This window comes from Copadichromis virginalis, linkage group LG3 (assembly GCF_057382275.1).
Source record: "Copadichromis virginalis isolate Kocher_CV1m ecotype Utaka linkage group LG3, C_Virginalis_male_GT1.1, whole genome shotgun sequence".
NCBI classification, from domain to species: Eukaryota; Metazoa; Chordata; class Actinopteri; order Cichliformes; family Cichlidae; genus Copadichromis; species Copadichromis virginalis.
In genome coordinates this window covers 3,034,473-3,047,699 of record NC_140620.1, presented here as the reverse complement: position 1 = coordinate 3,047,699, position 13,227 = coordinate 3,034,473, and the positions used below count along the sequence as shown (strand labels likewise).

Sequence of the window (13,227 nt, the reverse complement as noted above, 5' to 3'; positions counted from 1 at the left end):
TTAAAAGTTGGGCCTGCAGTATATCATTGTTAACCTTCTGATAAAAAAATCAACAGCAAAAGAAGATGTTAAAAATAAAGTTTATGGTTGTGAATAAAATTGATTTCAATAATCTTTTTTAATTATTATTTTAAAACAACTTTATGTTGTTGTGTTTCACGCCATATTATCAGACCACCTTAAGTGGGTCGGCCTTAAATTTTGAATTTGTGTGATCGCTGTTGATTGGTAGCTAAACTGCTGGTAAACTGTGTACAGACGTTTTACGTTCGAATTGCAGAGAAAAAAAATCTGGTAGCAACATTGTGCAGTATGAGCGAACCATTTCACCAAAAAAAGGGGAAGCAAGGCAAGACGTGGCTGCAGCGGTCTGCAGACGTGACTTCTGATCAAATTCGAACCTCCTAAAGAAACAAAGAGCGACGTTACATTGCGGGATGACGTCACCTGAAAATGACCAATAGCGTGGCGCGCTGCTGAGCTGTGTGCCAACCGCTCTTTTTTTCATGCAGGAGACTCAAGTTGGCTTCACTAACGGACACAGTTTTGAACTCGTATATTAGCGCCATTTATTGCTGCTTGGACCACAGCATCTTCGGAATTTGTAGACATCCTGGCAGCTTACAATTAGTTCGAGGTGAGGTGAGTACATGCAACTTCAAGTTATCTCTGTTATAAAAATCCACCAGCCCAGCGTTTATAGATAATTTTAGCAGTTCGTTTTTTATGAGTGAGGTTGTGAATTTAGTTAGCATTTGTGAGTTGAGTTAGCATTACTGTCGCGAGGGAAGCATTGCTCTGGATTAGTTTCTGTATATGGCGTGCTTAATTCGCTAGGGAGGAATTACCAAAGTACATGGAGTTATGTTAACCTGTAATGTCTGTGGTAAGGTAGTTCAGTCATCAAGGGGCTGCGTGCTTCATTGTAAACTGCATCGGAATGAGCCACGTTGTTTCTTTCGGTGTATTGAAGCAGGCTGCAAGCAGACATACACCAGGTATGGCGCGTTTAAGGCTCATTTTTACCGAAGACACTCTGCTCCCACCCATGTCACTGGTGTGGCGGTGGTTTCTTCGTTTACATGTGCAATGGCGATGTGTGAACGTCAGTGTCAGAACTCTAAAGAGTTAATAGCTCATCTGAAGAGCCATATTGTGGAAGGACACGTGGTCACTTGTCCAGTAAGAGGATGCACAAATACCTTTAGAGTTAAATCATCTTTTACTGCTCACATGTCACGTAAACACAGAGTTTTCAGACAGCAGCATTGGTGATTTATATAGAGAGTCTGCATGTCAATCATCATCTGTTCCAACCACATCAGATGACTTTGTACCCTTGATTTCCGAGCCTGCTGCACAGTCTATTACAGATGAAGATAACATGGAAATGCCCCCTGAATTCTGTGATCTTTTTCTGAGAAACGTTTCACTATTCTACTTAAAATTGCAGGGTCAGTTTCTACTGCCTCCTTCAACCATACAGAACATTGTAGAGGAAATGCAGAACATGCATGAGTTGGGACAGACATACAGTTTGGGTAAACTTGCATCACTGTTAAAAGATGACACATCATTATCAGAGGAGGACATCAATAAAGTCTGCGAGTCTGTCAAAAGCTATGATCTTTTTTCTGCATGTCATACCGGGCCATTGAGGACAGTGCACTCCAGAGCTCAGATCTTTAAAAAAGCCTTCAACTATGCGGAACCAAAGAAAATATTTTTAGGGAGAGATGAAAACAGAAAAGATAGGTTTGCCTATTATGTGCCTTTAAGAGAGACTTTGAGATGTCTGCTAGAGTCTGATCTGTGGCAGAAATCAGAAGAGCCCTCTACTGAGCCTCCTGCTGATGTTCTGTGTGACATAAGTGATAGTAAGCTGTTTTAAATAAAATGATTTTTTTGGTCAAAACCCATTGACTTAATTGATTTCTATCCATTAACATCTTACATGAAGTATGGGTACCAAATGGTTCCACTGAAACACAGTGTGCTGTCACAATAATGGTGCTGTTAGTTTGGTACTTACGAAACACTGTATAAAAGTGTAGTATCAAGCAAGATCAGCTTCATATTTTAAGACCAAAGGTACCACTTGGTGTAAATTGACCTTTATTCACATTCTTTTATCAGACATCTTGGAAATGGGGGACAGCATAAGGAGTTCCATTACTAAGGTGCTGCCGGACCTGTCTGCCTCAATCCTTGAAATTGTACTGGAGGCACTACAATCATTAGGAGTGGAGACATCTGAGAAACAAACCAGTAAGTATTATGATTTCATTGCACAATAGCCATGAAGGGCTTTCTGTTTTTTCGATTATGCTTTGGCCAAGGTCCAAAAAGTACAATTAATCTATTGTTTGTGATATTGTTTTACAGCACCAAATATGGAAATTTCAAGCCAGGCCAGCATATCGTCTCCATCTGTTTTAAGGTTTAAGGGTGGTGGCACAGCTAAGACCCAAGAGTCTCTTTCAAGGTTAGTAAAGTAAACAGATTCAAGAAGATATTTTACACATTTCTTTGTCGTCTGTCTCTAAATCTTATTTTGTCTTTATTATGATTAAAAAGGTTTGTTTTGTTCCTGCCCTTTTCAGACACTGAATTTGAGCAGAAACCATAAGGATACTCAAAGGACCTGTGACTCTCAGGAAATGGTGAGATTTCAGGTCATAATCTTTTTTTTTCCATTAAATTAATTTTCCTTTTCCCCTTTACAATATTGCTGTTTTGTTTTTGTAAACAGCATCAAATGAGAGAGACAGATGAAACAGTTTCAAGACAATGGCAGGAAAAAAATGCTGAAGATTGAAACAAACCTTGGCTGGAAATATTTGGTATGTGTTTTACCGTAAATCAAATTGTTGAAAAACATTCAGCTACACTGCAACACAGGGAAACTTGATTTGCACTTATTTTGTTACTTTAATTTCTTGTCTCATTATTTTTGTCAGTTATTATTGTTTATGGTGTATGCCCTTCTTGTTTTCCTTCTGAATGCAGAAGGTATCTAGCCAGTCCACAATGAAAGCTTCGTTGCACCCCATGAGTCTTCTGGCAGAAATGATGGCGGCTGTATTCTTTAGTTTCCCTAAACATCACACCCTGCCTGTTTATACGAGGCTCTTCAATTAAGTCTGCACCCAAAGATTCAATGAGAGGTAAGCAGTGGTATTATTCAAGTTTTGCTAAAGAAAGATGGACAGGAGACACTAATCTTAATCAGCCGAGCTCAGGTTCATGTCCAGGTGAGCAGTTTCATACGCTATAAAATGTAGATTGAATGATAGGTCTCATCACCATGCATTCAGCCATTAACTTCAAGATTTAAAGTATAACTATTGCCAAAACGCAACCTGGGCTGTGGTTTTTTTTTTTTTTTTTACTGTATCGATTTTGATGTGCTCAAATTTATGCCCCGGCCCCCTAGTATTCCCATTCACTGGCTATTGACCACAAAATAAAATCACGGTCAATCTCAAAAACGGCTCGTTTGTCGTAATTATGCTTTTAGATATATGTTTGTCTCGTTTACAGTAAAAAAAAAAAAAAAAACTGAAAAAAACAGCCCAGGTTGCATTTTGACAATAGCTATCCTTTAAGAACTGTATATTTTACACTTAAGAAATCATTTATCATTAGATCTGTTTTTGGCAGCACGTTTTGTTCATTTCTGTGCATTTTGCTCAAGCACTGATCAAACTTTGTCCATTTTTTTTGCTGCAGAGGGGATCCTGCCAGTCCAAAGTGAACTCCTGATGGACATTGAAGTACTCCTGCAGAGCTTGTATTTTCGACACCATGCGCATTAGAAACTCCACCGAGTCCTTTCCTTCACCAAGGCAGGACCCAGTGACTCATTACTGTTGATAGGTCAGGGGCAGGTAATATTTTGTTTCATGTTTATTCATTCCTCCATGGATTACCAGCCATATATATGGACACATGCTATATTCTCAAGATCTATGCTGTTTTGTAGGAATAGAGAAAATGATATGTTTAGTCTGTTTTCAAATGGTATGTCAAATTTTCTCATTGTTTCAGTAATATTCTCTACCTTGGTTGTATATGAGCATCTTTAGATTTTTCTATATTTAGCGGTTGCAAATGTAAAATGTACGGTAAACCATTTATGTTCCTCATATTGTACTGTATTTTTAGCGGTAAAATACCGGCAGCTGTGGTTGCCAGGAATTTACCGTAAAATGTATCTGGTCAAAATAAAATGCTGTAATTTGTTATACAATTTCACTGTGTTTTTTACTGTCAAAGGTTTTAATAAGGTTTAACATATTTCTGTTATTTTTACAGTTATTTACAATAATAGGGTCTATCCTATTACTGTTGAATTAACAACAAATTACTGTAAATATTATTATATTATTACTTTTTTTTTTACTGCAAATATCCGTAAAAAGCTATGGAAAGTTGCATTTTTTACATTAAATTGCTGTATAATTGACAAATATATTTGGTTTTTTCTATCATGATTTTGGTAAAATAATACGTTGTCTACCTTAAAAATTAGGGTTACAAAACCAGTATACCGTATTGTCTTTTACAGATTCCACATTTTTTACACGGTATATTCCTGGCAACCACAGCTGCCGGTATTTTACCGTAAATTTGACAGATTTTTTTTTACAGTGTGGCGAAAACAGTGTAGAAAGTGCGTGACCAGGGGCTAGTTATTCTGAGAACCCCTGCAATAAATGAGGGACCACTGTATATACTTTTTCTATGATTATTGTTTAAAACATGTTAACATTTAATACTGTATTGATAGAACCAACTGGTTCTGCAGCAGAGCATCCCCTGTTGCTTCTCCTGGCTCCCCAGTCCCTGAGCTCCTGCTGCTGCACCCACAGATATGTACAGCAAGCACTGATACATTTTTAGTCGGTGGGATTGCCTGTGATCACCTTTACTAAATATCTACAACCAATCTGATTATATCCTGTTATTGTTTTTTTTTTTTTTCGATGTTGAAATTAAAATCTAGTAGCAGCCTTCTCATGTCTTTGTGTTTTGTGCTGTTTTACAGGCCCACAGAGGAGGACGGCTCCGAGGCAGATGAGGGACGGGTCCCAGGACGGTCCATCGGTGGTGGAGCTGGCCATCCTGGAGTCCCTGAAGAGGCCACACCAGTCTCCAATGGAGCATTTCCTCCTCAGCCTTGTTCCTGCTCTGGAGAGCAGCTGGTCCTTTTTATTCCTGTCTCTCTGTAAATACTTATATATTTATGTTTAATGTTTTTCTGTTTGAGAATTTTAATATTATTTCAAATAAATGTTTATAATGACTAATGTCTCAGTTCTACTACACAGCAAATGTTGGCACACAACTTGACACATGTAGAATTTATTTCATATTATACTAATGACAAAATATACTGATACAGTGGGATGCAGAAGTTTGGGCAACCTTGTTAATAGACATTATTTTCCTGTATAAATCGTTGGTTGTTACAATAAAAAATGTCAGTTAAATATCATACAGGAGACACACACAGTGATATTTGAGAAGTGAAAAGAAGTTTACTGGATTTACAGAAAGTGTGCAATAATTGTTTAAACAAAATCAAGCAGGTGCATCAATTTGGGCACCACAAAAAAGAAATGAAATAAATATTTAGTGTATATCAATGTGTGTGTCTCCTATATGATATATGGGGTGCCTTTGTCTGGACGTGCTTCCCATCCAGAGCTGCACAGCACAGAGGGAAGTTCCAGCGCTCCTGGAATCCCTCTGTGATGGACCGCCAGTCTCCAGGTGAAGGCACAGCCATGAAGTCGTCCACTAGACAGTCCCAGATGGACGTCGCTGCCTGGGGGGTGATCTGGCTCACCGTGGACACACCGACTCTGAAACTGAACGCGATGGTCCTGAAGGAGTCCCCGGTGACAAGGAACCTGGACAAAATTGTTCAAAATCAGTATTATGTGTACTGCAGTTACAAAATACATTATTCAAATTCCAAAATACTTTGGTGATGTCAGATTTAATCACAAAACTTAAATCTTACATAAAACATTTTGTAATTATAAGGATAATTACAAAATGTATATTAGATAATATCTAAAACAGTTGTGTTTTGTTTTAACTTTAACATATCATAATTTGATTGGTAGCAACTTTCACAACTACAGTGAGCCAATCACTCACAATTCCTAAACATGTCAATCAGGTAGGAATGAAGTAAGACATTAATAGAAATAAAGAGTTGTGTGTTGACATGTAGCCCTTTCCTTGCTTAAATCATTAATATTTTTGAAAAATTAATCTGTGATAAGACAGCTTATCAAGATAGAACCATGTAACTAGAGATGAACCAAACAGTTTTATCTAACTCAGTTTTAATAAAGGCTGTGACCCCTGCTATAGAGTCTGACAGCTGCAGGGATTATATACAAATATTCAACTATCCCAGAATCAAACCAGGTCTAAATAAAAAGGAGTGAGTATCACTACAAGGTTAACTCAGTGGTCCTAATGCTACAGTTTGATATCAGCAAACACCGAGCGCATACATTGATGTGACACCACAGCCATGCTATCATTCAAACACTGATAACAGCATAAATCGAATTAAATCAGGACTTGATGAGAGCTTCTGAGTATCACTAGAAATATTATAAACAGTCGTCTCCGTACCACAGTTTGCTTTCAGTAAACGCCGACAGCATTCATTGACTCAGGGCTCTAGAGTGCGACCAATTTGGTCTCAAATGCGACCAAATTTTTCAGTGGTGCGACTAAAAAAAATATTTGGTTGCACCTGTGCGACCAACTGTTCGGGTAGCAAAAAAACAAACAAACTCTGCAACCTTCCCTGTGGTCAACAACAGACACACATTTTGCCCCTATCGTGGACTAAACCAATCAGAGATAGTCAGGGGCGGGACCTCTCTGATTGGCCGTGGTCCAGTTGAAAGTGCAGGTGGAAGTGGGAGGTGAGTAGCTTGAACAAAGCGATATCAATTCATTAACCCTTTACAGCCGATCGGAGCGGGCACGCTCTGTTTTGCGTAACTATTTTTAAATCCCGGTAGCTCTGCAACCACATAAGCTAGCGCAATCATTTTTTTTGCATATGAAACTGGAGGAGTTGTACTTACATCTTATGCCATCAGCTTGTCCTAGGTCACAGTTTCCTTCCACATATAGCTTTGCAAAAGCTGCATAAAAAGCACTTGCAGCAACAAAAACATAATATTCCAGAAACACGCTTCGCCGAGCCGATCAGCTGTTTGTAAAACTTCCTATGTCCATCAGCGCGAACTATCACATGACCGCATGACCTGCCCGAAACCGGAAGTGACGTCATTTGTGACGTCAAATGTAGTTTTTTTTACCATCGTGGCCTCAAGAGCTTATAAGTTATCCTTGACTTCATGACTTTCTGTGTCGTTTCTGGGATGCTGAGGACTCATATTGCACTGCTGGAAATAGTTTATTTTGATGCATATGCTGCTTTTTTGCAAATTTGCATTATAATATTTATTTCCGTTTTTCCTGCAGTATATAAAAATTGGTGTATTTCAAAAATAAAACTGTGAAGACACTTAAAATAAATTTCCTGTGGTGGGAAACTATTTTGTGCAACTTTTTTGTATTTACAGTTTTGAGGGATAAGCCTCTTAAATTTCTCTAACTAGAAATATATGTTAAAAAAACAAAAACGATTTTCAATTTTTTTGTAGTTTATTGCACTTTTTTGCAATTTATGTAATTACTATGCACCTAATGCAGACATATTATTAAAGTTTGGGCTATAATGGTTGTATTGATGTATAGCAACTTGAAATGCTCCAAAAAATGGCTCCACAGCATGTAAAAATATAATGTAAGCTCTGGCGGACTTGGTTCTATGGTAGGTCTTAAAGGGTTAAATCCTGAATCGACTTTTAAATCTAACTGTGTTTTGCCAGAAACGCCAGATTCTCAGATTAAAGCTCACAAAACCATTTCAACAACAACCAAACAGCAGATGAGAGCAGGTACACAGACTCCACACAAAGACGTAAACACAGAGCCGACGCATCAGAATCAGCTTTGTCTTTCTCGGCTTTCTCACCCGACGGCCCGCAGACGGACACGCTGTCGGAGCTTAGCGATCCTGATGCGTGCGGTCCGCGCTGTGTTTACGTCTTTTTGCGCGTCACACCCTGCAGATGTGTCTGACGTAACCCTAACCCTATACTGCCAGCACCGGAAACGTGCTCGTCATCTCCGAGCATGAAGTAAGGAGAGCCTTCAAGAGAGTGAACACCAGGAAAGCAGCAGGACCAGACGGCATCCCAGGTCGTATCCTAAGAGACTGCGCATACCAGCTAGCTCCTGTGTTCACTGAGATATTCAACATCTCTTTATCTCAGTCGGTGATCCCCACATGCTTCAAAGAGTCCATCATTGTTCCTGTCCCGAAGAAACCCCACCCTGCTTCTCTCAATGACTATCGCCCTGTAGCCCTCACCTCAGTAGTGATGAAGTGCTTTGAACGCCTGGTCAGAGACTTCATCATTTCTTCACTACCAGACACACTGGACCCACTACAGTTCGCTTACCGTCCAAATCGTTCCACAGACGATGCCATCTCTCATCTCCTCCACACATCACTCACTCACTTGGACACTAGAAGGGGGAATTATGTTAAAATGCTCTTCATAGACTACAGCTCTGCATTTAACACCATAATTCCCTCCACACTCACCACCAAGCTGGAGCATCTGGGACTCAGCTCATCTATGTGTCAGTGGATCTCCAACTTCCTAACTGGCAGACCACAGGCAGTAAGGATGGGCGGACATGTCTCAGCCTCCACCACTCTCAGTACTGGAGCCCCCCAGGGGTGTGTTCTGAGCCCCCTGCTGTACTCTTTGTACACATATGACTGCGTGGCCACTACCAGCTCCACCACCATCATCAAGTTTGCTGACGACACCGTCGTGGTGGGCCTGATCTCTGATAACAACGAGACGGCCTACCTGAAGGAGATTAGGAATCTGGAGAACTGGTGCCAGAGGAACAACCTCCTTCTAAACGTCAGTAAGACAAAGGAGCTGATAGTGGACTTCAGCACTAAGCAGGAGAGGAACTACCAGACCCCTGTCATCAACGAGTGCCCAGTGGAGAGAGTGGACAGCTTCAAATACCTCGGAGTTCACATCACGCAGGACCTGTCATGGTCCTGTCACATCAACACCGTGGTGAAAAAGGCCCGTCAGCGTCTCTACCACCTCAGACGCTTGAGAGACTTCCAACTGCCCTCCAAGGTGCTCAGGAACTTTTACTCGTGCACCATAGAGAGCATCCTGACGGGAAACATCTTAACCTGGTTCGGGAACAGCACCATGCAGGACAGACGAGCTCTACAGAGGGTTGTGCGGTCAGCTGAGCGCACCATCCGCTCCGAGCTCCCTGACCTGCACTCAATCTACAGCAGGCGGTGCTGGACCAAGGCCAGGAAGATGGTGAAGGACCTCAGCCATCCCAACAACAGACTGTTCTCTCTGTTGAGGTCAGGAAAGCGATTCCGCTCCCTGAAGACCAACACAGAGAGACTGAGGAGGAGCTTCTTCCCGCAGGCGATACGGTCTCTCAATCACACCACCACACAGTACTGACCCACACATATGGTTCTTACACACACACTGGACTTTCTGGACTTTGGTTTCACTTCATTACTTAAATCACGCTGCTGTTATTGTGTATATATTTATTTATACTTCTTGTGTATTTTGTTCAGACATTCTTATATAGTTCTATATTGTGTATTGTGTTGTACAGTTATTTTATTTTCAATTTAATTTATATATTTTATCTTATTCTTTCCCAGTGTGTTGTACAGTTATTTCATTTTTAACCTTAATTTATATTTTATTCCTTCCTAGTTAAATTTACCCTTTTTAATTTTTCATATTTATTTCCTATCTTATTCATAGCCTTTTCCTTTTTTGTTCTCTTTAGGTCACGAGCAGTTGTCCAAGCATTTCACTACATATCGTACTGTGTATGACTGTGTACGTGACAAATAAAAATTTGAATTTGAATTTGAATTTACTTGAAGTGGCCGAATTTGGCTACAATAGGACGTGGTCTCCCGCTTCCTGTCTTCGGATCCCCGATGCGATGCACTCTATCGAACCCTATGTTTTTCACCGTGTCCTCCGGCAGCTTCAGGTGGATTTTAATGAAGCTTCTCACGGTCGTTTCCGGGTCCTCTCCGGCAGACTCTGGAATACCAGAAAACACCAGATTATCTCTCATGCTACGGGCTTGTAAATCTATAACGGTCTCTTTTATTTTTTTATTTTCTATGTTTAATTGGGTCACATTTTCGGTCAGAGATTTGACCGAGTCCCGTAGCGTGGCGTTTTCCACAGAAAGTGTTTCCACCTGCTGCTGGCTGAACTCCAGGGATTCTTTTAGAGATTTAAATTCCCGGTGTAAGATCTCCACCAGGGACAGCCTCGCATCAAAACTGGACAATCGCTTATCGATTGACTCCAGGATGTCGACGATATCTTTGCCGGCAGGCGATGTTGTTCCGGGGGAGTCTGCCGGGCGATATCTTTTAGATGACGGCGTCTCAGCTTTGGCCGGGGAAGACGCGCTCTGGGCCTTCTTCATTACTAAATCTTCGAAGCACCGGTCGATGTAATCTTGGAGAGCGTCTAAACTCTCCTCGTTGTCCTCCAGGGTGTTAGAGATGATAGCACAGATGTTGTTAGTTATATGACAGTTGGTTAGTTTATTTGGCAATACTGAAGCTTAAAGAAACTTTGTTAAATTCTACGCTACCATTCGCTTTTTTTTCCCGCCAAATCTCCGGTGTCTGACGTCACCTACAACATGGGTCGCTTACCTTTTCCCGTTACTTACCTCTCCTCACTTCCATTATTTTTCTAATGTAAGTGGAGTCATAAAATCTTGTGGCAGATATGAGAAGACTCCTTGGGCATCATTTACTCCTATGTACAAAGACATGTTTTAATGTGTGCAACAAAAACAACAAACAAATAAATAATAAATAACTTGTATTTATGTAGCACCTTTCTAGACAGAATCACAAAGTGCTGCACATGAGATAACAAATAATAAAGGGTAAAACAGACAATATAAAACAGGCAGAAATTGAACCAAAAACAGTTTAAAAAGGTGAGTTTTGAGTTGTTTTTTCAAAAACAACAACCGAGTCCACAGTTCTTAATATCTCAGGGAGAGAGTCCACAGTGTCGGGGCCACAGTGGCAAAAGCTCTGTCACCATTAGTTCTCATCTTAGTCTGTTTTACAGCAAGTAAGCCCTGATCAGAGGACCTCGGGGACCTGCTGGGGACATCGGGCTGCAGCAAATAAGATAACCTTTAACCTTTATTAGTCCCACACGTGGGAAATTTGGGAAATAACTGCAACATGAAAATTATTGTCAGATTTATAAAATGTGCTCCAACCTGTTTTGTTCTTTCCTTGATGCATGTTAATGAATCCAAATGAGTGAAAATCAGTGTTCACCATCTGTAACCTGCACACTGTCACACACTCTTATTGGTCCAGATAAAGAATCATGCTTACCTCGTGGTAAGATGGGTAAATGGTGAGGATACTGTAAGAGAGCGTGGTTAAGAGAGGGAGAATAATAACTAAATAATAAGCGAGGCTTGGCTTCAAATAACAAAGGTCTAAATATTGTTTCCCTGAGACACGCTGGCTCATGTAAACTAGCAAATAAATAAAAAAGAAAAAATAATTTCAATTCAATGTTACTTATATAGCACCAAATCAAAACAGCAGTCGCCTCAAGGTGCTTTATATTGTAAGTGCTGCGAGATCGATCAACTTTAGACCAGACGACAAACTACGGAGGCTCCGGAAAAGTGCAATCAAACGATGAGTTTTATTGTCACAGGAGAAAACATCAACATATGTCTTCTGACCAAAATACATGTTGTGAATACTTATAAAGCAGTGGGGTACACGCCCCCCCATGGCGTCAATGACAGATTAAAATATGTTCCAGACATTAGTCACAGTTACTCGTACATCTTGTACATCTTTTAATAGCTATAAGCAGACATAGAACTTCTCTTTTCTATAACACCTTCCATACAAGGTAATAATCTTAAGCCCTCAGGGTCTCTGAGGCTAATTATTGACTGTGATCATCTGTTACCAAGTAGAATAAAATGCAACAGGTTTGCAACAAGAAGCTGGAAACCTTGGGGCCTCTGCTCAGGCCTATTCCTAGATTATATGTACTGTAAAACATGTTATTAATACATTCTTCATAAGGCAAATTATATGGTATCAATAAAAGAATCTCTGAATCTCAACATTCCCTCTTTTGACATTCCAACAGGAATGTCACCATACTTCCTATTGTATCACTCCCTGCCCCACTCTATGGGTTCCAGGTTCATCTGGTAGATGCCCTCAACCCAGCCAGGGTTCGTAACCTTCGCCACTATCTTTACCAACAATCCTCTGACACAAGGAATGATACAACAACCAGCGATGACCAATATTCCCAAAAATACAGCCAATGAGCACATCACTGATATAGCCACACCTTTCCATTGTCCAAACACGGATGTCATCCACGATGCCAGCGGGTTTTCAATACCTGAGTGCTCATGCATGGTTTTAGACAAATTTTCCGGCCCTCCAGAGCTCGGGTTACTGAGCCATCTGGGGCAGTATTGTTGTTCCATTGCGTCCCTGGTAAGGCTAGAGAGTCTCAGCAAGTTGTAATGAACGTAGTTAATGCGGTCATCATTCTTATTAGGCGTTATCCAAAGGAATATACTTTCAAACCCTGAAGCTAGTGGGTCTGCCAGCTTATACTCGTTTGGAACTCCCCTGGGCACTCCTATGGAGTCTATCCTAGTCGGAGAGTTTAACCGGGGGTCATATGCATGTATACCCTGGGTCCCTCTTTTTACCAAAACATGTCTCTTATGTCTGGCTGCTAAGGTACGTGTGTTGTGTTGCTGAATAGTCTTTACCTGATTTCCAATCAGCATGAGCGGAGCTCCCAGTCGCACCATCGCACATGTCCCTACGCTTCCCATTGGGACACGAACCAAAAGGGTGCTTTGCCCACAATAATAATACAACCCACTTCTTGCCCATGTTCCCATTAATGTGCTCAGGTCACTCACATTATTCGTGGTTCTTCCCGTGGGTGTGACGGCACACCAAGTAGGGTCGATTTCTCCCAC

The 13,227-nt window shown here is 40.7% G+C and overlaps 1 long non-coding RNA gene across 2 annotated transcripts; it reads left to right on the top strand.

Annotated features, from left to right (window-relative positions):
• Positions 1-4,252, top strand: LOC146712315 (uncharacterized). Of its 2 annotated transcripts, none has more exons than XR_014919028.1 (7): positions 1-637; positions 2,137-2,268; positions 2,386-2,485; positions 2,604-2,663; positions 2,753-2,843; positions 3,010-3,167; positions 3,733-4,252. It is a non-coding gene; the product is annotated as an uncharacterized LOC146712315 (long non-coding RNA). The 2 variants fall into 2 exon arrangements; XR_014919027.1 differs by having other exon boundaries at positions 2-642.
• The last annotated feature ends 8,975 nt before the right edge of the window (positions 4,253-13,227 follow it).